We start from the raw sequence: 23,312 nt of genomic DNA on the forward strand, positions 1-23,312 counted from the left end.
TCATATGTCTGTTAGCCATTTGTATGTCTTCTTCAGAGAAGTGTCTTTTCATATCTTCTGCCCACTTTTCGACTTTATTATTTGTTTTTTGGGTGTTGAGTTTGAGAAGTTCTTTATAGATCTTGGATACCAGCCCTTTATCTGTAGTGTCATTTGCAAATATCTTCTGCCATTCTGTGGGTTGCCTCTTTGTTTTGTTGACTGTTTCCTTTGCTGTGCAGAGCTTTTTATCTTGATGAAGTCCCAAAAGTTCATTTTTGCTTTTGTTTCACTAGCTTTTGGAGATGTATCTTGAAAGAAGTTGCTGTGGGCGATGTCAAAGAGGATACTGCCTATGTTCTCCTCTAGGATTTTGATGGATTCCTGTCTCACATTGAGGTCTTTCATCCACTTTGAGTTTATCTTTGTGAATGGTGTTAGAGATGGTCGAGTTTCATTCTTCTGCACATGGCTGTCCAATTTTCCCAGCACCATTTATTGAAGAGACTGTCTTTTTTCCATTGCATGTTTTTTTCTGCTTTGTCAAAGATTATTTGACCATAGAGTTGAGGGTCCATATCTGGGTTCTCTATTCTGTTCCATTGGCCTATATGTCTGTTTTTGTGTCAGTACCATGCTGTCTTGGTGATCACAGCTTTGTAATATAGCTTGAAATCGGGCAACATGATGCCCCCAGCTTTGTTTTTCTTTTTCAACATTTCCTTGGTGATTCGGGGCCTTTTCTGATTCCATACAAATTTTAGGATTGTTTGTTCCAGCACTTTGAAAAATGTCATTGGAATTTTGATCGGGATGGCATTGAAGGTATAGATTGCTCTGGGTAGCATAGACATTTTAACAATGTTTATTCTTCCGATCCATGACCATGGAATGTTTCTCCATCTTTTTGTGTCTTCTTCAATTTCTTTCATGAGTGTTCTGTAGTTCCTAAAGTATAGATCCTTTACCTCTTTGGTTAGGTTTATTCCGAGGTATCTTATGGTTTTTGGTGCTATTGTAAATGGAATCGTTTCTCTAATTTCTCTTTCTACAGTTGCGTTGTTAGTGTATAAGAAAGCAACTGATTTCTGTGCATTGATTTTGTATCCTGCCACATTACTGAATTGCTGTATGAGTTCTAGTAATTTGGGCATGGAGTCTTTTGGGTTTTCCACATAAAGTATCATGTTGTCTGCGAAAAGAGAGAGTTTGACTTCTTCTTTGCCAATTTGAATACATTTTATTTCTTTTTGTTGTCTGATTGCTGTTGCCAGGACTTCTAGTACTATGTTGAACAATAGTGGCAAGAGTGGGTATCCTTGATGTGTTCCTGATCTCAAGGGAAAGGCTCTCAGCTTTTCCCCATTGAGGATGATATTCGCTGTGGGTTTTTCATAGATGGATTTTATGAACTTGAGGAATGTTCCCTCTATCCCTATACTCTGAAGAGTTTTAATCAGGAAAGGATGTTGTATTTTGTCAAATGCTTTTTCTGCATCAACTGAGAGGACCATATGGTTCTTCTCACTCCTCTTATTAATGTGTTCTATCACATTGATTGATTTGCGAATGTTGAACCACCCTTGCATCCCAGGGATAAATCCCACTTGTTCATGGTGGATGATCCTTTTAATGCATTATTGGATCCTATTAGCTAGGATTTTGTTGAGGATTTTGGAATCCATATTCATCAGGGATATCGGTCTGAAATTCTCCTTTTTGATGGAGTCTTCACCTGGTTTGGGGATTAAGGTAATGCTGGCCTCATAGAATGAGTTTGGAAGTTTTCCTTCTGTTTCTATTTTTTGAAACAGCTTCAGTATAATACGTATTATTTCTTCTTTGAATGTTTGGTAGAATTCCCCAGGGAATCCATCAGGCCCTGGACTCTTGTTTTCTGGGAGGTTTTTGATCACTGCTTCAATCTCTTTAGTGGTTATTGGCCTATTCAGGTTGTCAATTTCTTCCTGTTTCAGTCTTGGCAGCTTATAGGCTTCCAGGAAGACCTCCATTTCATCCAGATTGCTCAGTTTATTGGCATATAGTTGTTGCTAATAGTTTCTAATAATTGTTTCTATTGCCTTGGTGTTAGTCATGATCTCTCCCCTTTCATTCATAATTTTATTAATTTGGGTCCTTTCTCTTTTCTTTTGGATAAGTCTGGCCAGTGGTTTATTGATCTTATTAATTCTTTCAAAGAACCAACTTCTAGTTTCGTTGATCTGATCTACTGTGTTTCTGGTTTCTAATTCATTGATCTCTGCTCTAACTTTAATTATTTCTCTTCTAATATGTGGCTTAGGCATTGTTTGTTGCTTTTTCTCTAGTTCTTTAAGGTGTAGAGTTAGTTGGTGAATTCGGGATTTTTCTATTTTTTTGAATGAGACTTGGATGGCTGTGCATTTCCCCCTTAGAACTGCCTTTGCAGTATGCCATAGGTTTTGGACCGATGTGTTTTCGTTCTCATTGATTTCCATGAATTGTTTAAGTTCTTCTTTGATTTCCTGGTTGACCCAAACATTCTTGAGCAGAGTGGTTTTAGCTTTCAAATGTTTGAATTTCTGCCAAATTTTTTCTTGTGATTGAGTTCCAGTTTTAAAGCACTGTGGTCTGAGAATATGCAGGGAATAATCTCAGTCTTTTGGTATCAGTTAAGACCTGATTTGTGAACCACTATGTGGTCTATTCTGGAGAAAGTTCCATGTGCGCTTGAAAAGAATGAGTATTCTGTTGTTTTAAGGTGGAATATTCTGTAAATATCTATGAGGTCCATCTGGTCAAGTGTATCATTCAAAGCTCTTGTTTCCTTGTTGATTTTCTGCTTAGATGATCTGTCCATTGCTGACAGTGGAGTATTGAGGTCTCCTACAATTAATGTATTGTTATCAATATAACTCTTTATTTTGGTTAACAGTTGGCTTATGTAGATGGCTGCTCCCATGTTGGGGGCATCGATATTTACAATTGTTAAATCTTCTTGTTGGATAGGTCCTTTAAGAATGATATGGTGTCCTTCTGTGTCTCTAATTACAGACTTTAGTTTAGAATCTAATTTGTCTGATATAAGAATTGCTACCCCAGCTTTCTTTTGAGGTATGCTGGCATGGAAGATGGATCTCCATCCCTTCACTTTCAGCCTGGATGTATCTTTAGGTTCAAAATGAGTCTCTTGGAGGCAGCATATGGATGGGTCCTGTCTTTTTATCCAATCTGCAACCCTGTGCCATTTTATGGGAGCATTTAGGCCATTCATGTTGAGAGTGATTATTGAAAGATATGAATTGTCATCATGCTGCTTGTGAAGACATTGTTTTTATAGATTGTCCCTGTAAATTTCTGTTGTATATCACTCTTGGGGTCTTTCTCCTTTTATAGGACCCCCCCCTTAATATTTCTTGCAGGGTCGGCTTAGTGGTCATATATTCTTTCAGTTTCTGCCAGTCGTGGAAGCTCTGCATCCCTCCATCCATTCTAAATGACAGCCTTGCCAGGTAAACTATTCTTGGCTGCACGTTCTTCTCATTTACTACCCTCTAGGACGTGAATGTTTGTTTCATTCCCCAGATTAGCAAAGTTCTCAGCTACAATTTGCTCAAATACATCTTCTAGTCCTCTCTCTCTCTCCACTCCCTCTGGTATTCCAATTATTCTGACATTGGAACACTTCATGGTGTCACTTATTTCTCTGATTCTATTTTCATGGATTCTGAGTTGTTTTTCCCTGGACTCCTCTTTTCCCTCTTTATCTATTATATTGTCTTCCAGGTCTCTTATTCATTCTTTTGCCTCACTTACCCTAGCTGTTAGATTATCTAGATTGGATTGGATCTCACTGATAGCATTTTTAAGTTCTGCCAATTCAGCTTTCATTTCTGCCCTTAGAGACTCTATGTTGCCATTAATTGAATTCTCCATTCTAGCCATTGTCTTCACAATTGCTAGCCTGAATTCCATCTCCGACATCTTGGTTATATCTGCATCCATTTGTAAATCTGTGACATAAGTCATAATCTCTGAGTCTTTTCTATTTTGGGGGTTCCTCCTCCTAGTCATTCTGTTGATGGGTGTTTGAGGAAATGTATAGAGTCCAAATTATTGACCAGAATCCAAGCAAGATGCACCTGTTTTCTTGGGACCTTAGGGTTGCTGGCCTCTTGTTTTCCCAGCCTGTCTTCTGGGGGAGGGGCCTGCTGTGCTGTTACTCAGGCAATCCTGTTTGGGCAGAATTACCCTGTCCCCCTGTGGTGGGGGATGGGCTCAGCGGGAATCAGTTTTGGGGGCTTTTGTTCTCTGGTGGCTTTCCGCGTCTCTTCCGTGAGTCAGAACAGAAGAGGCCGTTTCCAACCCTCTGCCTCAGAGCAGAGAGACCGCAGTCCATTCTTCAGTGAGCTCTCCAGGCCACACTGTCTCCGTTTCTGTCCATGCTGCTATAGACTGCAGCGGCCTGGGTTGTGCACCCCTCCGCAGCGCCCCCAGTCCTGCCTCCAGGTCGGGGCACATCTCTGCCCTTTGTGCTTCTAAAACCGCCAGCCACTCCCAGTTCACATGCGCGACCCCACCACTCTGGGTTTCTGCCCCAGGGGCTGCCCTAAAGTCCTTTCCCCGCCGCTACTGTCTGAGAGTCTGTGCCCCATCGCCAGCGCATGAGGCTGTCACTCACCAGCGGTGTAGGATCCCCATGGACAGGCTCCCTCCCGCTGCCATTTATCCTCCTATATCTGCCCACAGAATCAGGGTTCCCCGCTTCATACCTCAAAACTAGCTGCCTGCGATATTCTGTTTGTAGAGATCCAGATCTTCTTATATCTCAGGCTGTTTTCATGGGTGCTCAGAGTGGTCTGGTAGATATCCAGCTCAATTCTTGGGACCAGTTGAAATAGGGTCCCCTACTCCTCCGCCATCTTTCCTTCTTCCCCCGGGATCTAGTTTTCTAACAAACAGACCAAAATACACAGGGAGCCAGTGTGTTGCTCTGTTTTTTTCATCTGTCTGTTTATATTCTCTCTCTCTCTTTTTAAAATTTTTATTTATTTTTTTCAGGTTTTGCGTCTCCTATTTTAGTGTATATTTCTCTGGGGTTGTTGTTGCCATTATAGTATTTTGTTCTCTCATTCATCTGTTCTCTTCTGGAAAGAATGACAAGACCAGGAAAACTCACCTCATAAAAGAGAACAAGAGGAAGTACTGACTACCAGGGAACTAACCAGTATGGATATAAGTAAGATGTCAGAACTAGAGTTCAGAATAACGATTATAAAGATACCAGTTGAGCCTGACAAAAGGATAGAGGACACCAGAGCCTCCCTTTCAGGGGGAATAAAAGAACTAAAATCTAATCAAGTTGAAATCAAATGGCTATTAATGAGATGCAATAAAAAATAAAGGCTCTAACTGCTAGGATAAATGAGGCAGAAGAGGGAATTAGTGATATAGAAGATAAAATGATGGAGCATAAAGAAGCTGAGTAAAAGAGAGATAAGGAACTACTGTACCATAAGGGGAGAATTCAAGAGATAAGTGATACATTAAAGCAAAATGTTATTAGAATAATTGGGATCCCAGAAGAAGAGGAAGGGGGGAAGCATAAGTTATACTGGAGGAAATTATAGCTGAGAACTCCCCTAATCGGAGGAACAAAACAGGCATTCAAGTCCAGGAGGCACAGAGAACCTCCTCAAAATCCATAAAAATAAGTCAACAACTTGACATACAATAGTGAAGCATGCAAATCTCGGAGAAAAAGAGAACATCCTGAAAGCAGCTCGAGACAAGTGGTCTGTAACCTACGAGGGTAGAAATACTAGCTTGGCAGCAGACCTATCCTCAAAGACCTGGCAGGCCAGAAAGGATTGGCATGATATATTCAGGGTGCTAAATGAGAAAAATATACAGGCAAGAATACTTTATCCAGCAAGGCTGTCATTCAGAATAGTAGGAGAGATAAAAAGCTTCCAGGACTAACAAAAACTAAAAGAACTTGTGATCACTAAACCAGTCCTGTAAGAAATATTAAAGGGGATCCTTTAGGTGAAGAGAGAGCCCAAAAGAACAGAGACCAGAAGTGAACAGAGACAATATAAAGAAACAGTGACTTTACAGGTACTACAATGGCATGAAATTCATAACTATCAGTAGTTACTCTGAATGTAAATGGGCTAAATGCCCAAATCAAAAGACACAGGGTATCAGATTGGATAAAAAAGCAAGACCCATCAATGTGCTGTCTGCAAGAGACTCATTTTAGACCCAAAGAAACCTCCAGATCAAAAGTGAGGGGGTGGAGAACCATTTATCATGGTAATGGACATCAAAAGAAAGCTGGAATAGCAATCCTTATATCAGAAAAATTAGATTTTAAGCCAAAGACTATAAGAGATGAAGGACACTATATCATGATAAAAGGGTCTATCCAAAAAGAAGATCTAAAAAGTGTAAATATTTATGCCCCTAACATGGAAGCAACCAGATTTATAAGCTAGTTAATAACAAAATTAAAGAAACACATTGATAATAATACAATAATTGTAGGGTACCTTAACACCCCACTCACTGCAATGGACAGATCATCTAAGCAGAAGATCAACAAGGAAGCAAGGGCTTTGACACACTGGACCAGATAGATTTAACAGATATACTTAGAGCATTTTATCTTAAAGCAACAGAATGCATTCTTCTTGAGTGCACATGGAACATTCTCCAGAATAGGACCCACTATCCTATACTGGGTCACAAATCAAGTCTCAACCGCTATAAACATTGGAATAATTCCCTGCATATTTACAGACCACAAGGCTTTGAAGCTTGAACTCAATCACAAGAGGAAATTTGGAAAGAACTCAAATACATAGAGGTTAAAGAGCATCCTACTAAAGAATGAATAAGTCAACCAGGAAATTAAAGAAGAATTTTAAAAAATACATGGAAGCAAATGAAAAATCATGACAGTTCAGAATGTCTGTCTGGGATGCAGCAAAGGTGATCCTTACAGGGGAGTATATAGCAATACAGGCCTTTCTCAAGAAACAAGAAAGGTCTCAAATACTAAGCTTACACCTAAAGGAACTGGAAAAAGAACAGCAAATAAAGCCTAAACCCAGCAGGAGAAGAGAATAAAGATTAGAACAGAAATCAATGAACTAGAAACCAAAAGAACAGTAGAACAGATCAAAAGAAACTAGGACATGGTTCTTTGAAAGAATTAATAAAATCGATAAACCCCTGGCAATACTTATCAAAAAGAAAAGAGAAAGGACCCAAATAAATAAAATCATGAATGAAAGAGATCACAACCAACACCACAGAAATACAAACAATTAAAAGAACATATTATGAGCAACTATATGTCAACAAATTAGACAATTTGGAAGAAATTGATGCATTCCTAGATATGTATAAATTACCAAACATGAAACAGGAAGAAATAGAAAACCTGAACAGATCCAAGGCAGCAAGGAAATTGAATCAGTAATCAAAAATCTCCCAACAAACAAGAGTCTGGATGGCTTCCCAGGGGAATTCTACCAAACATTTAAAGAAGAATTAAAACCTATTTTTCTGAAGCTGTTTCAAAAACTAGAAATGGAAGGAAAACTTCCAAACTCATTCTGTAAGGCCAGCATTACCTTGATCTTAAAACCAGATGAAGACCCCACCAAAAAGAATTATAAACCAATATCCCTGATGAACATGGATGCCAAAATTCTCACCAAGATACTAGCCAATAGGATCCAACAGTACATGAAAGGGATTATTCGCCATGACCAAGTGGGATTTATTCCTGGACTGCAAGGTTGATTCGACATCTGTAAATCAATCAATGTGACACACTACATAAATAAAAGAAAGGACAAGACCATATGATCGTCTCAATAGATGCAGAGAAAGCATTTGACAAAGTACAGCATCCTTTCTTGATTGAAACTCTTCACAGTGTAGGGATAGAGGGAACATACCTCGATATCATAAAAGCCATCTACGAAAAGCCCACAGCGAATATCATTCCCAGCTTTTCCCCTAAGGTCGGGAACACGGCAGGGATGCCACTATCACCACTGTTGTTCAACATAGTACTAGAATTCCTAGCTTTAGCAATCAGATAACAAAAACAAATAAAAGGCATTCAAATCAGCAAAGAAGAAGTCAAAGTCTCACTCTTCACAGATGACATGATACTCTATGTGGAAAACCCAAAAGACTCCACCCCCAAATTCCTAGACGTCATACAGAAATTCAGCAGCGTGGCAGGATATAAAATCAATTCACAGAAATCAGCTGTATTTCTGTACACTAACAATGAGACAGAAGAAAGAGAAATTAAGGAATCTGTCCCATTTACACAGGTACCAAAAACCATAAGATACCTAGGAATAAACATAACCAAAGAGGCAAAGGATCTGTACTCAGAAAACTATAGAACACTCATGAAAGAAATTGAGGAAGACACAATGAAATGGAAAAAACTTCCACGCTCATGGATTGGAAGGACAAATATCGTTAAAATGTCTACGCTACTTAGCAATAATCGCACCTCAGATAAACATAATTGTCTATGCTACTTAGAGCAATCTATGCAATCCCTATCAAAATACCATCAACTTTTTTCATAGAGATGGAACAAATAATCCTAAAATTTGTTTGGAACCAGAAAAGACCCTGAATAGCCAAAGGAATGTTGAAAAACAAAACCAAAGCTGTAGGCATCACAATTCCAGACTTCAAGCTATATTACAGAGTTGTAATCATTAAGACAGTATGGTACTGGCACAAAAACACACATATAGATCAGTGAAACAGAAGCGAGAACCCAGAAATAGACCTTTAACTCAATGGTCAACTAATTTTTGACAAAGCAGGAAAGAATATCCAGTGGAAAAGAGACAGTCTCTTCAACAAATAGGGTTGGGAAAATTGGACTGCCACATGCAGAAGAATGAAACAGCACCACATTCTTATACCATACACAAAAATACTCAAAATGGATGAAAGACCTAAATGTGAGACAGGAATCCATCAAAATCCTAGAGAAGAAGACAGGCAACAAGCTCTTTGACCTTGGCCACAGCAACTTTTTGCTAGACACATTTTCAAAAGCAAGGAAACAAAGGCAAAAATGAACTATTGGGACTTCATCAAGATAAAAAGCTGTTGCACAGCACAGGAAACAGTTGACAAACCAAAAGATAACTGACAGAATGGGAGAAGATATTTGCACATGTGTTATCAGATAAAGGGCTAGTACCCAAAATCTATAAAGAACTTAACAAACTCAACACCCAGAGAACAAATAATCCAATCAAGAAATGGACAGAAGACATGAATAGACATCTCCCTAAAGACATACAAATGGCCAAGAGACACATGAAAAAAATGCTCAACATCAGTTGGCATCAGGGAAATAGAAATCAAAACCACAATGAGATACCACCTCTCACCTGTCAGAATGGCTAAAATTAACAAATTAGGAACCACAGATGTTGGTGAGGACATGGAAGAGGGGAACCTTCTTACACTATTGGTGGGAATGCAAGCTGGTGCAGTCACTCTGGAAAACAGTATGGAGGTTTCTCAAAAAGTTGAGAATAGAGCTACCCTATCATCCACAAATTGCTCTACTGTGTATTTACCCCAAAGATACAAATGTAGTGATACAAAGGGGCACCTGCACCCCACTTTTTATAGCAACAATGTCCACAATAGTCAAACTATGGAAAGAGCCCAGATGTCCATCACCAGATGAATGAATAAAGAAGATGTGGTATATATATAACAGAATACTACTCAGCCATCAAAAAAATGAAATCTTGCCATTTGCAACAACGTGGATGGAACTAGAGGGTATTATGCTAAGTAAAATAAGTCTATCAGAGAAAGACAATTATCATATGATCTCACTCATATGTGGAATTTAAGAAACAAAACAGAGGACCATAGGCGAAGGGATGGGAAAATAAAACAAGACAAAAACAGTGAGATAAACCGTAAGAGACTCTTAATCACAGGAAACATACTGAGGGTTACTGGAGGGGGGCGGATTGGAGGGATGGGGTAACAGGGTGATGGACATTAAGGACAGAGAGTGATGTAATGAGCACTGGGTATTATATAAGACTGATGAATCACTGAACTCTACCACTGAAACTAATAATACATTATATGTTAATTAATTGAATTTAAATAAAAAAGGAAGAAAAAAATAAAGGAAAAATTTAAAAAGCCATTAGGAAGTATTTAAAAGAATCAAAGTTAAATAAAGCTTATTGCATGGAGAAAAAAGAAAGGATCTTACATGTAAAAAACTCTGAAGTTTCCACAAAAAAGTTAAACAAATTCAGCAAAGTAGTAGGATAAAACATGAAAGTCTATACTCCCCAAACCAATCTACAGATTCAATGGAATCCCTGTCCTAATCCCAATGATTTCTTTTTGTGAAAATAGAAAAATACATTTTAAAATTCATATGAAATCCTAAGGGACTCCAAGAAAAAGAACAAATTTAGAGAACTCAACCTCCTGATTTCAAAACTTATTACCAAGCTTCAGTAACCACAGCAGTGTAGTACTGACATAAAGTTAGACATGCAGACCAATGGACTAGAATAGAGAGCCCTGAAACAAACCTTTATAAATACTGGTCATATGAATTTTGACAAGAGTTCTAAGACCATTCAATGGGAAAAGATGGTCTTTTCAACAAATGGTGCTGGGAAAACTGAATATCCTCATGCAAAAGAATGAAGTTGAACCTCACACCATATACAAACATCTAAGTGTGAGAGCTAAAGCTTTAAAACTCTTAGAAGAAAACGACAAAAGTTTTTAACATTGAATTTAACAATGATTTCTTGGATATGACATCATAGGCATAGGCAACAAAAGAAAAAAAAGACAAAATGGATTTCCTGAAAATTAAAAACTTCTGTACCTCAAAGGACACTATCAACAGAATAAAGAGACAACCCATAGAATGGAAGAAAATATTTACAAAAATATGTGATATGGGATTCGTATCCAGAATATGTAGAGAACTCCTAAAATATTACATCAATCAATCAATCAATAAAATGGGCAAAGGACATGAACAGACATTTCTCCAAACAAGCTATATGAATAGCCAATGAATCCATGAAAAAATGCTCAACATCACTAATCATCAGGGAAATGAGAATCAAAACCACAGTGAGATACCACCTCATACCCATTAGTATGGTTAGTTTCACAACAACAAAATAACCAGGGCTGGTGAAGATGTGGAGAAATTGGGAGCCTTGTGCACTGTTTGTAGGGATGTAAATTGGTACGAGCCACTATGGAAAGCAGTATGGTGGTTCCTCAAAAAATTTAAAATAGATTTATCATATGATCCAGCAATTTTACTTCTGTGTATATACCAAAATGAGTGAAGGCAGGTTCTTGAAGATGTATCTGTACACCTCTGTACATACAGCATTATTCACAGTAGCTAAAATGTGGAAGTGTCCATCCACATACGAATGAATAAACACAATGTGATACACACACACACACACACACACACACACACACACACAATGGAATATTATTCAGGTTAACAAGGAAGGAAAGGACTTTTTTTTTTTTTGAAGGAAAGGAAATTCTAACAAATGCTACAATATGGATGAACCTTGAGGACATTATGTTCAGTGAAATAAGCCAGTCACAAAAAGACAAATACTATATGATTCTACTTACTTGAGGTACCTAGCTAGTCAAACAGAAAGAATGGTGGTTACCAGGAGTTGGGCATGGGGTAAATAAAGTGTTCTTGTTTCATGAGTATAAAATTTCAGTTTTGTAAGATGAAATAGTTCTGGAGGTAAATGTATTTAATACCACTAAACTATACATGGAATAATTATTAAGATGATAAATTTATTTATTTATTTATTTATTTATTTATTTATTTATTTATTTTAAATGACTTTATTTTTTTTAAGATTTTTATTTATTTATTTGAGATAGAGAGCACAAGAGGGAAGAGGGTCAGAGGTAGAAGCAGACTCCCTGCTGAGCAGGGAGCCCGATGTGGGACTTGATCCTGGGACTCCAGGATCATGACCTGAGCCAAAGGCAGTCGCTTAACCAACTGAGCCACCCACGCACCCTATTTATTTATTTTTAAGGATTTTATTTATTTGAGACTAAGCATGCACATATATGTGTATGGGGGGCACAGAGGGAGAGGGACAAGCAGACTCCCCACTGAGTAGAGAGCCTGATGAGGGGCTCAATCCCAGGACCCTGAGATTATGACCTGAGCTGAAGTCAGATGCTTAACCAACTGAGCCACCCAGGTGCCCTGATAAATTTATATGTATTTTGCCATAATAAAAAATGTGGGGGCAACAGATCAAGTGTACATTTTCCCAATAATTTCATTTATACTTCATCTTACTGATTTTTGTCAACTTGATTGGCCCTTTTTCCTATAATCTCTTAAGAGGAAAATATCTCCCTTTGGCCTTCAAAATACTTAATGTTCCTTTCATGGGAACGCTGGCTTCCAGGGATCATTCAGTGAACTCACTGTGTTGTCCCAGCTCCCAGAACACATACAGTTGAATGTACTATGGACTTCCAGTTACAACTTGCTCTTGCCCTTCCTGAGTGCCCTTTTACACAACAAGCCTGAAAGCTGTTAACTTAGATGATTGTGGGCTGGAGTCTTTTCTGGCTTGGGGTTCTAGTCCTTCCTTCCATATCCAGTGATTATTGGACATCAATTAGTCCCCAAATGGTGATTTAATCAAGGGTGAGGAAAAGTCAACACAGATGCTCTCCAAATATATCAAAGGATTAAAGAACTGGAAGCAAGAAACTTTAAGTCATGGGTGCCTGGGTGGCTCAGTTGGTTAAGCGACTGTCTTCGGCTCAGGTCATGATCCTGGAGTACTGGGATCAAGTCCCACATCAGGCTCCCTGCTCAGCAGGGAGTCTGCTTCTCCCTCTGACCCTCTTCCCTCTCATGCTCTCTATCTCTCATTCTCTCTCTCTCTCTCACTCAAATAAATAAATAAAATCTTTAAAAAAAAAGAAACTTTAAGTCATAATTAAAATAATTTAAATTTGCTGAGCAACACTGGACACCAGTCGGTAGTTTGTTTTCTCCCCAAAACTCTTGTATTCTTTTCTATTTCATAGTCAAAGAAATTAAGACTCAGACTTCTTCATGAATATTACCAACAGATCAACTCTCTCTCTCTTAGGATCCTAGTCTTTATGGCTATGTTAGATAATTATAAGCAGAAACTCTCCATCTTAGGTGCTTTTGAATTCATCTCAGAAGTGAGCATACTGTCTAGCACATACTCAGTTTTCAATAAATACTTTTTAAAGGAACAAATATCTTAATAGTCAGGACACATGTCCTGGCTATTTTCTGTTTGAGATCTTTATGTACAAGTTATCTAATTTTCTAAAACCCAATTGACAGGGTTGACTATTTCCTGAGCTTTCTTAGTTTTGCTTCCACCATGAGGAAAAAAAAAAGATAGTAAAATAAACCATTTCTTTAGACAAATAAATTCTTTTTTTTTAGATAACAAGGCATTTGCAGTACTTAAACTGCCATTTCTCCTTTTCTCCAGTTCTGGCTGATTTTATGCATTTTATTGTAAATTCAATTCTGCAAGAGAAAAATGCTGTCGTATTCTTTTTTTAAATCTGCTTTTTACTTTGATCAGCTTCTCAAACACCTGGTGGACTAATGTGGACCACCCAGAGGAACGCTATCTGAAACCTACTAGCAGCTCATGGTAGTGTAAGATCAATGGTTGACACTATGGTCCTGAGATATTATTATTTCATCTCTGCCATTATGTGGCTGTGACATTGAACAGGTCACTTAACTTCTCTGTACCTCTCTTTCCTTGCTAGGGTTATTATGAGGCTCAAAAGAAATAATGGATTTTCAAAAATTTGTACTTTGAAAAATATAAAATGTAATGAAAGTATAAAGCATTGTTACAAACTTTTATAAAGTAGAGTCTTACAAATTAAACAAAATCTTATGGGTCCTTGTGACCACCCACATTGCCATCTGTGGAAGAAAGGAGAAGTTTTTTATTTTGTTTTGGTGCTGCATTCTTTGGCAAAAGGGACAACTTGTCTAGCAGCTAGAACCATAATAGAAGCAACAATAGTAGCAGCAACCTCCATTTGGTAATCAACTATCCATATCCATAAAATCTCTCATACTTCCAGTGACTAGTAGTTAAATTCTCACATTAAAAATCCATGTACTTGGTTCTTCCCCTACTTACTTCAGATTGTGTGCTAAGCTTATGGGACAGCAGATCTGAGTGTTTAAATACATAATTTGGTAAAAAAAAAAAAAAAAAGAACTTTTAGAACAAACGCCACCTTCCTCCAAAATAATCAGGCCTCATGATTATTATAATTTTGCAGGAATTCTCCCTAGGTAACTAATTTTGCGGATATTGCTATATGGCCTATTTCCTCATCTTTAGCCTTCTTGAGAATATCTGAAATACCAGATTTCTTAGATCAATCTCTTTGGGTTATAAATGATGGAAACCTAACTCAAAGTAGCTTAAGCAAATAGGGGAATTTACTAGCTTGTGAAGTTCAGGACTTATTTTAACATTGGCTTATTCCTGTTATATAAATATTTCCCCATAATTAATTTTAAGCTACTGATGTGACATTACAGACTGTGGAGCTGAGAAGAAAGGTACACAATTGGCTCCATTATGAGCCAACTTGAGCACACCTCTGCTTATATGCTGGCATGGTGCTGTGTGTTAGTTACAGAGTTAAACAGAGTAAAACATGGCCCTCTCCTGACACAGGGAATGAGAAGGGAAGAAGGGGACTCTTAACATTTATTACAACATTAAGAACTTGCCAGACGCCTGGCACCCATTTCCATTCTCCATGTGTTATAAGAGCTTAGACTCTGAATCCAGACTGCCTGAGTTTAAACATCAGTGCTACAATTTGTTTAGTGTTTGATTTTGAGCAAGTTACTTAACCTATCTGTGTGTCAGTTCCCTATTCTATAGAAAGAGGATAGTAATAACATCTGCTTTATAAAGTTTTTTGGTAATGAAATGAATTGATACATGTAAGCATTTAGAATAATTTATCATTCATGATGATTACTCATCAGGGGTTCACTGTTCACACATTATTATTGTCATTTTCTAATCCTTTAAAAAGAGCCCTTTGACTGATGTGTACAATTACCTCCAGGGAAGAAACTGAAAGGTAAAGTGGGTTTCTCAAAGACAAATACAATACAGTTAAGTTGGTATTTGATCCTGAGTCTGTATAATTCCAAGTTTCATACTTGCTGTACATAGCACACTAAAAGCAACATCACTATTTATCATATGCCCATTCTGAACCAGTAGCTTTAAATATATTTTCTAATGTATTATTCACAATAGTATAATGGATTGGGATTTTTTTACTTCCACTTCACAGATAAGGAAACTGAGGGTCAGAGGGTTAAGTAATTTTTAAGGGTATACAGCCAGTTGGGATTTAAAGCAAGTATGCCAGATTCATAGAAGTGTAGTTTTAATTCTCTGTTAAATGACTTACAACTATTTTTACCATTATTTAGAGCCATAGTTCTTCATTTTAGTCTTACAAAATACGTGGATCATGGGTAATGTGGAAAGTGCCATATAAGAGATGGGAATCTAATGCATAACGGCAACAGAAAGAAGGGAAAGAGATTTAGTTTTTGTTTTCCTTACTCTAAGGTTGAAAGGACTTCACAGAGGAGGTGGCGTTTTAACTGGGTCTCGTTAGATAAATTTTAACAGGCTGATGCTAGTGGGGTGTGCATTTCTTACATAGGAAACTATCAGAACAAAAGCATAAAGGCTTGAAATTATGTGTATATTTAGTGAGTAACAAACAGACTAGAGAGGCATTATGGAATGGGCAGCTGAAGATAGAAAGGTCACCCTTGATTGTAGAGGGTTTTTCTGAGCACCACACGAGGGAATTTCAGCTTAATTATCTGGCGCTAGGAAGACCCTGAAGGTTTTTGAGAAGGGGAATTACATGAACTGGACTGTACTGAGGAAAATAAGGCTTGTAGCAATGTGTAGGGTAGACTGGAGTGGAAGGAGTCTGGAGCCAGAAGGATGAGTTATATGTTATTGCAATAGCTTATGTAAGAGATTATGAAAGCCAGAATTAGGGTGGAGTTGGATGGCAAGGGATGACTCTGAGAAATACTAAGAAATATCATTAACAGGATCATCCTCACTAATTAAAAAAAAACTGCATGTGTAGGCTACTGGTGGTACCTCAGTAACAACATTTTAATTCACTACATCTATATTGAGCACCTATTAGAGACTGGTGTTATATTAGGCACTATCAGGAATATAAAGATAAATATGAAAGAATTTCTAACCAAATATTTTTTTCATTACTTACTATTTGCCATGTACTATTCCAAGCATTTTGCATGTATTTTCTAAATTAATCCTCGCAACAACCATAACAACATAGTTACCATTATTATCTCCAATTTGCAGACGAGGACACCAAAGATCAGAGAGGCAGAATGACTTGCTGAAGACCACATGGTATTCCCAGTACCTTGCACAATACACAAATAACCATATTATAATAATAACCAAGGCATTCCTCTCTGGCCTGGACATTAGCATTTTAGCTGGTCTTTGTGCTTCTACTCCTCCCTTAATATCTCTTCTTTACTTGGCAACCAGAGTAAAATTTTTAAAAACAAATATAAGTCACTTCCTTGCTTAAAACCTTTCTGTGGTTTCCCACTGTGCTTAGAATATAATCCCAAGTCCTTTCCTGGGACCACCCCACCCTGCATAATTGGCCCTGACCATTGGCCATCATAGTCCAACAACACTCACTTTTTTTTGCAGGCTCTGGACTATTCTAAGCACTGTCCCACCTCAGGGCCTTTGTAAATGCATTTTCTCTACCTGGCCTTATCCCCATTCTTTTTTTTTTTAGGCAGAGGGAGAGAGAGAATCAGAGGCAGGCTCCGTGCCCAGCGCAGAGCCCAAAACAGGGCTCAATCTCATGACCCTGAGATCGTGACCTGAGCTGAGATCAAGAGTCAGACGCTTAACTGACTGAGCCACCCAGGTGCCCCAATGACCTCATATCCATTCTTTATCAGCTAAAATTCTTACATATACTTTTTGTTTTTGTGTGTTTATTTTTTTGTTATCTGAAGCATCACTGAGCCATACTGGAGGCTGGGGGCCAAAGAAAAAAATCAGTAATATTGATCCTAACATTATTTAATATTTTTATTTGTTTCTACATGGGATTTTTGCACTGATTTTTATTTTTTTTAAACATTGCATTAAGATATTATTGATCTTGATTATGGAGTTTTTTAGGTACCCCCTTAAAATTTACACCAGAGGCAAGTGCCTCACTCTCCTTACTCTTGTCCTGGTCTTGGTTATCTGTCTCTCCAACTAACCTGCAAGCTTCAGGATAGAGGCACCATGTCTGTTTTGTTCCTTACTGCATCCACTGTGTGTAGCAGCATGACTGGCATAGAAAGAGCAAAAAAGAAATTTGCTGAACGATTGAATGAGTGTTCAAATGTATCATCATATTTCATCATCATCTAACCCTGTATTTGGGTATTCTCTCCCGTTCATAGATGAAGAAACTGATGCTTAAAGATGTTAAGTAACCTGGCCAAGGTAGGTACACAGTTAATTAGTACACAGGCGAGCTGGAATTGGAATCCAAGCCTCTGACTTCAGACCCAGAGCTTTCCTAGTTCACAAGCCACTACCCGAGGTCCATTCAAACAAAAGCTGAATAGACATTTACCAGGGCTATTGCAGAAGGAGTTTCTGCATTATATGGGAAGTGGACTAGTTGACTTACCAGTTCCCTTCAAATACTTAATGTTCTTTAATTCCATGATAATCTCCTTGTAGTATGACCCACAGTCTCTGGCCTTGAATGGAACTTGGTAAACTCAGTGTATTCATCTGCAAAGTAGGAAAATAGCACCCATCTAACTGACTTGCTGGGAGCATTAAACAATGGTATATGCCAGTTGCCTAATACAGCGTTTGCCATATAACAGATGCCAAATGTCATTAATATCAATAATAATAAAAATAATCAACTTTGGTAAAAGTAAGAACCCCGGAGTTTGAGAGTAAAGTAATGTCTCTTTCCCTTTACTTCCACAGAAATTACCAGTTTTCCAGTTGGAAGAAGAGAATTAGAATCGCTATGTTACTTCTGTACTTGCCTTCCTGATTGGAGGCTGGTCAACCCTGTTTGGAAGTTGAGAGTCTAAGGCTCTGAAAGTAACAGAAATAGAACCAGAAACAAGGTCACCTGGTTTTCACCTAACACTCCTGCCTCCTTACTTTCTCAAGTGGAACCAATTTCCAGTAGCCTGTAACCAAGCCCTCTTTCCTGGCCCTTCTCTTTTAGTCAGCCAGGTGACTCGGTGGTTGAGAGGAACAGAGAGGAGCCTCCACTTTACAGAGACCTTCTCTCCAGTAAAAGCAGCATTATCTATAAAACATCTCCACATGGGAAGGAGGGAGAAGAATGATGTTTTATCTCCTGACAGTAAAGCCAGAATGAGTGTTTCAGGGGTGAGAGTATGGTTTCAATCAGTTGAGGCTGCACGTGGGAGCCTCCTGGCTCCTCTCTTTCACTTTTTCTTATGCCAGAATCTTACTCCATGAGGACTGAACTGGCCAGAGACAGAATCATATCCAGTGCAATACTCACCCTTGGGGTCAACTTCATAACCTCTAGAATGGTGTGGGTCTCTTGGCAGACACCTAATAAACACATGTTGAGTGACTGATTAAACCTAAGTGTATGATAGACAACTTTACACACATTTACAGGCCTCTGGAATGAGGCATCTGTCTTCAGATACCTTCTCCTTTGAATTCCCTTTTATGTTTTTTCTTTAACTTTCTTGGTTCATTTCTTTGCCCCCTCCCATCTTTACATACACTCACACTTATACATGCATGTGTGGGCACACACAAACACATACATGCACACAACCCTTGAGATAAAAAAGATATGGAGGTATAACAGATCAATTTTACTCATACTTAAGCAAACTGCAGACTGACAGTGTGATGTACTGCAGCAAAATTTCCTATTCTGCTGCTAGTTCAATCGTTACAAAAATGAAAGCTAGGTTTGACTGAGTTTGCTTCAATATCTAGAGAATTTAATATTTTATATCATTTTAGAATGAGTTGCTGAGGCATACTGGCTATTCAAATCTAAGTGAAGCACACAAGAGAGCAGATTCTGAGACTAGAAAATAAACAGAAGAGAAAATGGGGTAAGAGTATGTGTTGACAAGATGTAACAAGATAGATCAAGGGCAAAAAAAGCAGAGGCAGAATAGAGAGAGACTAGAAAAGGTAGGGTACTTACCTAGCTCTCATTGCTAAAAACATTGTAATCTGACAGACAACATAAGAGACCCACCATGTATTTTATGTCAGAGTGAAAACAAGTACCCAGTAGCTATGGGAACACAGTGGAGGGTATTAAAGATAATATAAAAGGATATACTATGAGGTAAAAACAAAAAAAAACACAAAACAACAACAAAAACTTTGGAATGGGGAATCCAACGTGTGTAACATAAAGGAGTCCAGATAGGTAGCAAGTTGGAGATCTGCCAGTGGATAAGTGTGCCCCAAGCCACAGGGACTGGCACTTGATGTGGGGCTGACCAATAAGAGCAAGGCATGCCCCAAAGTGACTGGAAGTGCAGTGCAGTTGATTACAAAAATGGCCCCTTTACAATGTAAACCATATAGCTTATCCCTTCAAGAGGTATAATCTATTCTCCATCCATTGATTCTTCACCCATTTGACCATTTAATCTATTTTGTCATGTTGCAAGTGGATGCTTGAAAATAATGTGCTCACTGGGGCTTGCCTCTTCTCTCTTGCTTATCTTGGAACCCTGGCCATCACCACCATGTGAAGATTTCCAGGCTAGTTTATTGAATGACAGAAGCTTTTCCCTGTCACCCTTATCACCCAAGCCAACAGACACCTGCCAACCATCAGTAACAGAATCATCTACCTGACCAGCACATGAGTGAGCCTGGCCAAGACCAGCAAAAGAATCACCCAACCAAGCCAAGTCCAAATTGCCAACCCACAGAATGATACATTAAATTGAAGGTTATTGTTTTGAGCCAGTAAATTTAGGAGTGGTTTGTTTTTGTTATGCATCAAAAACTGATATACAAGGGTATCAGATAGTTCATTAGTCTAGGAATTTGGGAATAAGAATTCAGTAAACAGAAGAACTCAGACTTAGGAGCAAATTAGGAGGCCAGTAACAAGACCTTGAGTAAAAGGGAGGGACAAGATCTCAGAAACAAAAACAAATTTGTTAGATTATGGGAACTTGCAATAGGGTTAGGCAGTCTTAAAAGTGAACATGTTTAACAGCATAATGAGGACTAAAATTTGCTAAGTGCCTCCAAGATCAGGTCAGGATTATTCCCAGAAATCTTGAGTTTTAAAATTTTCCTACCCATTTCTTTTATGATTATTATCCACAGGAGTTATCCCAAATCTTTTCCAAACTCCTCAGGAGCTACATCATACTTCATTTTTCTTACTCTCTTTCCTGAGGACCTTACCTTCCATGTCACAAAGAAAACAAGAGCACCCAAAAAAGGACTCAAAGTTCTACCACAAAAGGTATAGACTTAACCAAGGGCATCCAGATTTGCCTTCATCCCGCCCACATGATGGAAGCAATGTCCTCCTTGTGCCTGACATTTCTCATCTTACCTGTGCTCTAGAGCTACAGAGAGGATTTCTATCACTTATTTCCTTTCTTCCATATCTTCACTCTCTTTCCTTTTACTGTTTTTTTTCCATTAAAATGGAAATATTCCAATAATTTTCATTTTAAAAAGCCTCCCTTATTCCACTTTGTTCTTGTGACCACCCTGTTTCTCTCTTCCCCTTTATTATCAAACTTTGGGGAAAAGTGGTACGCTTATTGCTCCCATGTCCTCCCCTATTTAGCTTCCAACTTTGAATTTTTTTTTTCACTTCTGCCCTCAACACTCCATGAAATTCTCTCACCCAAAGCTGGGGACCAGATTAAGCCTGACATATGCAATGACATTAACCTTGTTCTTCCTGATTACATATGGAAGGTGACAGTAATTTGTCAGACTTTCTAGTTTCCCTTAGGATATTCTCCTGGAAGTGATCTACAATTTCTCCAAACTAGAGGATATCTGATCAATTATTTACTAGGAATTGTCCTCCTTGGTTTAAGAATTAAAAGGGATGGACTACAAGGCTGGAGCTGAATTTTGGTCAATCATGAGGGATGTGTATGATATTGAGGTTCTTTATGACTGAAAAGTCATAGACAGGTCACCTACTTTTAAGAAGGCCATGTTAATACCATTAGTCCAAAAATAGTCACTGGGTCTAAAGTCCAGGAGATCAGTATAGATGAGAATAGAAAGAGTATGTAGTCTAAGTTTTGCATCTGGGAGTTAATCATATCTAGAAAGGACCATGAAATAGGTTTTTCCACTGGAACTTGTAGCCTACAAGTTCAAAACACTCACATGTCTCTGATTTTACTTGGCACCCTGCTGGTACCCTGTCTGGTTTACTCAAGTTTTTATCAATGGCCTCCTGTCACAGTTTTGTTCTAGGAAAAAACTAATTTCCCATCAAACCCAGCAGCAGAAGAGAAAAGAAAATGGAGTTCTTTTGTTCCCAACTTCTGCAATTCAGGAAAATACATAAGTGGGGAATGGAAATCGCCAGAGTGCTAAACAACTACATCCAGAAACAAATCTTCCTAAATATTAAAAGAAGCACTCATAAAAAAGCAAATAGGCAAGACCCTTTAATAGCTATTTAAACAGGGGAAATTCCAGAAATTAATAGGCAACACTGAAAATAAACACCTATGTTAAATAAGTAAATATAATGCACTACTGTTACCTACTAAAAGAAAAAGTCTTTCCAATTGGAGAACAAAGCAAAACTCACATTTATACTAAATACAAGGCACACACCTAAAATAAAGTTACTTAAAAAGATTGATAATCAAAGACTGTGCAAATATACAGAAGGTAGATGCAAATAAAAAGGTGAAGATCTAATCTTAACACAAGACTAAATTCAAGTTTAAAAAATTAGAAAACAAAGAGTACTTGGTAATGTTAAATTTGCTATCAACATTAAATATAAAACAGTTACAGTTAGGGGTGCCTGGGTGTCTCACTCAGTTGGGGGTCCAACTCTTGATTTTGGCTCAGGTCATGATTTCAGGGTCATAGGGTTGAGTCCCATTTGAGCTCTGCACTCGGCAGGGAGTCTGCTTGAGAGTCTCTCTCTCCATCTCCCTTTGCCCCTTCCTCCCACTCATGCTCTCTCTCTCTAAAATAAATAAATAAATCTTTTTAAAAAAAGTACAGTTATAGCAAATAATTTAACATCAACATCATAAAGCAGAAACTATAGGAGATGAAAAGAATTGGTAGAAACAAACTAGTGAAAACAGACTTTAATTACCCCATCTACAATAATTCCCATCTATATTACTCTCTGACCACGATAGATCAAAAGCCCATAAAATATTTCCCACAATTAACCAAAATATTAAAGCACAAAGAAACTTCAAAAATTCCCCAAAGTGGAAACTTCACAGATTATAGTCTTTAGACATAATATAATAAAACTGGAAATTAACACCAGCTCAGAACATAAAGAATATCTCATCACATGGAAATTAAAATTCTTAATGAATTCTTAAATGATAAAGAAAACTGTAATACAAATTACAGTGAATCTAAACAAACAGAAGTTCCTAAAATGCTACATATCAGAACTATGAGATAGCAAGTAAAACAGGCTCCCAAGAAAATTAATAATCTTAAGTATTTATATTAATAAAGAATAAAAATAAGTATTTAACCTAAAATTTTGGGAAAAGAAAAACTAACAAACAGTGGGAAGCAGAAGAAAAGAATAATAGAGAAAAGGCAAGAATTTGTGAGCTAGGTAATGGCTAATAAATAGAAAAGATAATACCAAAAAATTCAAAGCTGATAGTTGGAAAAAAAATGCTTACCACTAGGCAACAAATTGAAGAAAATTACACAAAGAGAGAAAGCACAAAAATCACACACACACAAAATTATTATGAAAAAATAATCATAGACTTAGAGAAAAATAAAAGGTTATAATATTCTTTGCTTAATATTATAAAAACAAATTTTAAAACTTGATTGAAATGGACATTTATCTAGAAAATATAAATTATAAAA

The 23,312-nt window shown here is 37.7% G+C and overlaps 1 long non-coding RNA gene across 1 annotated transcript in view; it reads left to right on the forward strand.

The window, feature by feature from the left end:
- The window catches only part of LOC113913233, an 85,830-nt gene extending 66,603 nt beyond the window's left edge, over positions 1 to 19,227 (forward strand). Inside the window, exons 2-4 of the long non-coding RNA XR_003517127.1 lie at positions 16,515 to 16,565; positions 17,639 to 17,681; positions 18,186 to 19,227. This is a non-coding gene — a long non-coding RNA (uncharacterized LOC113913233). The remainder of the gene's footprint in view (positions 1 to 16,514; positions 16,566 to 17,638; positions 17,682 to 18,185) is intronic.
- Positions 19,228 to 23,312: the final 4,085 nt, after the last annotated feature.

Source organism: Zalophus californianus, chromosome 4, assembly GCF_009762305.2.
Source record: "Zalophus californianus isolate mZalCal1 chromosome 4, mZalCal1.pri.v2, whole genome shotgun sequence".
NCBI lineage: Eukaryota > Metazoa > Chordata > Mammalia > Carnivora > Otariidae > Zalophus > Zalophus californianus.